A 4,749-nucleotide genomic window follows, 5' to 3' on the forward strand; every position below is an offset into this window, starting at 1 on the left:
TTTTTTCTGATCGCACCGGAACGCGGGCATTGATGTGCCACGTGTTCCGGTGCGGGCGATTGCTCTGCGGACGGGGGTGGCATGGCTACGGTGCCATTGACTTCAATGCACCGACACGTCCCTTCCCGCCCCAGAACGCAGTGAGCCGGCCGGGATGCGATCCAGTGCGTTCCCGCACCGAGTCGTGCTGGAACGCACTGTGTTTGGTGTGAACTTGCCCTAAGGCCTTAATTTACACCTAAGGGGAAGGTACCTTTTGGGATTCCTGCAGCAGGAACCTACAAATTCCTGCTGCAGGAATCCCAAATATGCCATTTAGAAGCAGTCACGGTCACAGCGGCCACAATTTTAAAGCGCCAGCACTATGCATGTAATTGTATGTGATATGATTACACGTGATTAGGAATATATCACTATCCCTAGACACATGGTAGATGCGTCCAGTGACAGTGATCTATTCCTAACCACATGTAATAGTATTTCATACGATTACATGAGGCATGCCGCCAGACTGCCGCTTTCAAGTGAGCGGGCGCTGTCACACAATCATTTACTTGAACAGGCATATTTGGGATTTCTGCCATGGGAATTTGTAAGCTGCTGCCACAGGAATGCCATAGCGCACATTAAAGGAGAACTATGGGGCCAGGGCTTTTCCCCATAGTTCTCCTAAGGGTCACGGGAGGACGCTAGTTTGTCACCCAAAGCTCAGTATACCACAAGCTACAGCTCGCGGTATATTGAGACGCCGGGACGGATCCCGACTTTACAGTCGGCGATGGAGGATCGCACAGGGGAGGAATCCCTGCAGGGAACAGTGAGTGAACAAATCCTTTTGTTCATTTATTGAAGAGAAGCATCACATACAGCTATTGGATGTATCTGACGCTTCTCTTCTAAAAATGAACAAAAGGATTTAATGTTATCTTGTGAGTGCTGGTGATCCTCACTTTCTACAAGCTTGAAGTACACGGCGCCATCTGTGTTCATCACTTGGAGCACCACATTCGCTATTGGTCCTATACACTGTAAGGAGTGCAGGGGATACGTTTTTCATACCACACCGAATCCTAACTGTGCCTTGCCGTAATGTGCAAACATTTTTTATATATATTTAGCTGTACAGGAATGATAAAAAGGATGAAAAGGTCCAGGCAACTGCATTCACCAACATGCATCCGTTCAATCAGAGTTTCCAACACGACTGGCCAGACATTGATCATCAGTGGCGGTTGTTTTGCCTGGCACCCCGGGACATTTTGTCATTTGATTAGATGTCAGGGGCTGTTGGGCAGTGTGGTTCTGGTGACTGCTGTTTTGTTACTTTATGAACTTTATCTTATTATTTGAAATAGGGACCAGATAATGAGTAGACTTGCATACAATGTACAGGGACCATGTTGTTTCCTATTGTTATTGCAGAGTAAATGAAAGTGCATTAAACCTGAACCCCGGGCAAGTTGTGAAATATACAGCTGAAAAATCTTACTTGTTCCTTGCTATTTTGTTGTTCAGTAGATGCTGACTGTGTCACCGTTTCATGTGCCATCAGGGGCTGGAGTGACACTCCTGGCTGTGGATGTATCCCACCCTGTTATTACACTTGCTCTTAGATCACTACAGTAGCCCCAATGTTACTAGCTTGCTGCTGATGTCCTCCCATAATGCCTTGCACCAGCACAGGAATCTGACCTTTGTCATGCTATAGGTCACATGGTAATTACAGCAACAAAATATTCGGTGATATTTTTTTCTATGTTTTGTTGCAGCATAAGAGTTCGGGGAGAGATAACAAATACTCGAGTTTGCATGCTGTTTATAAGTATAGCTCAAACTCTTTTTATAATTTTGGGATAGGGTGTGAAAAAGTTAAAATCTCTGTCTACTTCCTATTCCTATCTGGGTCTAATTTGGGAGATTCCTGCACACTTCCTATCAGGCAGTTAGACAACACAGGAAGTTGGGAAAATCTCCTTAGTGGAACCACAGGTAGCAATAAAAATATATATATTTTTTTTTTAGTTGATCCGGGAAGGGTTAGAACATTTTTCAGGTTATTATTTCTTTTGTATTGAAGTTTGTGTTTAATTTTTTTTTTAAACAATATTTTTTTATTAAGAATCAGGTCACACGTAAATGTCATCAATTATCACATAGGTTTTACAGACATTGTACAATGCTGGTACTTAACATAGTAGAAAAATTAAAGCCACCTCTTCAATAGTAATCGCCAATTCCTAGTGAAGCAGAAGTTTGTGTTTAATTTGTATGTATAGCTAAAGATTTCCCTCATTTTGTAGATGACCTCTTACTTCCTGTTGTGACCCTGGGATAAGAAAATCTTCACAACGCGACACAGACAGCAAATAAACTGAGGGTTTCAGCCATTCCTTACTCCATCCAAATCTACAAAAACTATTTTTGTGTTTACAAACATTGAATGGGGAGATTCCCCTCATTTTCTGTCCAAGAGACAGGCATCCAACAGAACAGGAAGTAGGTGTAAGAATGCATTTAAAACCCGACACAGGTTCTAACCCTTCCCAGCTCTATGCAAAGCTTTAAAAAAAATGGTTTTGGCTGAAGTTCTGCTTTTAATGGCTATTCCAAAATTGTATTTATTGGGACAAACAAGCCTGTGTTCTAGCAGAGCGATCCTCCACCATTTGTATTCTTTAAGAAAAGTTCCATGATTATCCTTAGAGCAGCTACGAGACTTGATGTCCATTTTCCGATTATCTAACTGGTATCTTGAGGCGAAACTAACAAACTCCCTGGGCTCTTTAGATGTCCTATAGTTCACGGTTCCTTCTATTTGATTTGATCTGTTCATGCACACACTCCTCCCATTATCTCTCAGTATGTTATAAACATATTAGCCCCGATCTTTTCCACGAATACCTACAGGTGAAACTCGAATAATTAGAATATCGTTCAAAGTTCCTTTATTTCACTAATGCAACTTAAAAGGGAAACTAATATATGAGATAGACTCATTACATGCAAAGCAAGATAGTTCAAGCCGTGATTTGTCATAATTGTGATGATTATGGCTTACAGCTCATGAAAACCCCAAGAACCCCAAATCCACAACCTCAAAAAAGTAGATTATTACATGCAATCAATAAAACAAGGATTGTACATAGAACAATATCGGACCTCTGAAAAGTACAAGCATGCATATGTACTCAGTACTTGGTTTGGGCCCCTTTTGCAGCACTTACTGCAATTACTTTTGCACGATATTCTAATTATTCGAGTTTCACCTGTATATTGTGAGGAGATTGTCCACCACCCAGATATTGACTCCTCTGGTTCCCTCATTAGGGAAGTAATATGGCGATGGCACGTTTTTCACTATTATGTTGTTATGGTTTATCTTGTGTTCCATTTAATATGCTTTGATCTATATTTGCTACAGGTGCAGTCTGCGTACTAGTGCCTGATTCATGTTACCTGCCGATGATTGCACTTATTTGTATTGTATTATCTGATACTTAATAAAAATTGACATGCTGAAAAAAAAAAAGAAAAGTTCCATGAAGTTAAAATGTCACTTTTCCATGATTTTACTTAGAATGTTCATTCTCAGTGTCTTGTTTTTTTTTCCATTCAGTAAAATGCAATAAATTGTGAGGTTTTTTTGCTTCCTACCGCTGTCTTTTGCTTTTCTTGGTCAGGTTTTATTTAAAACTCAATTGAAAAGAAACAACCATGGAAGCGCACTCCTGTTGTATGGACGAGCTACTCAATTCTTTACCTTAGGGAATGGTGTGCAAAACTCTTCAAAGCAGGGAGAGGAGTTCAATACCAATGAGATAGATATAGGCAAAAAAAAACCGGAGGGTTTAGAAGCCCTTTAAGTTCAGTCGAACCGAAGGCCACTGTACGGGCTATTTACTATAGCCCGTAGAGCAGCTGAGCCGAACCCACGGCTTTTGCTCGGCTGAGCCGTATTCACAGCCGAAGCATGGAGAAAGGTCGGCCGAAGCCAACCAATCACCACGCAAATGGCAGCAGGGGACGCTGATCTGTCATTAAACAATAAATGTCACGACTGGCTCCACCAAGTTGTTATTCATTGGCCGGGACCTGCTAGAAGACTGGCAGGTGCCGGCCAATAGGAAACATAGGAAACGGTTGATATCACCGCTAGCTCCACCCAATTGTTTTTCTTTTGCCGGCATCTGTCAGATGCTTCATTATGCGGCGGGAGTTTGTCGCATGCAGTCGGGTCGGTGTGCGTCGTATTTGTTCTTTTTTTTTCTTTTAAATGTTTTTAACTTTCTTTTAATTTTTCCTATTTTTTTATATTTGTTGAATAATTTTTCAACTTTTCTTCTTTTTTTCACTTCTGGTGACACGTGATCATTCTGATGGGCTGACATCACAACTAACATTGGTAGCCATCAGATTCTTTCATAGTGTTTACAGCGCAATAACGGTGTATTTTACTACATATTTACTACGGCGGGTACTGCATACACGGTGGTAAAATCTGATCGTTATTCCCGCCCATGCGTTGGACAAATCTTATGGCTACCATTGTTAGCTGTGACGTCAGCCAGGGGCGTATCTGCCGCAAGGCAAACAAGGCGTTTGCCTGGAGCAGCAGAGAGCGGCACCCCGAGTGATACTCACGCGGATGGGATGACGCGGACCGTCGGCCTGGAGAGTGGACGGCGTGACATCGCGTGCATACGGTGGGCGGCGTTGATTTACGGTGAGTCCGTAAGCCCGGGGGGGGGG

The sequence above is a fragment of the Nanorana parkeri genome, unplaced genomic scaffold, assembly GCF_000935625.1.
Source record: "Nanorana parkeri isolate BGI_ZX_2015 unplaced genomic scaffold, ASM93562v1 scaffold2297, whole genome shotgun sequence".
NCBI lineage: Eukaryota > Metazoa > Chordata > Amphibia > Anura > Dicroglossidae > Nanorana > Nanorana parkeri.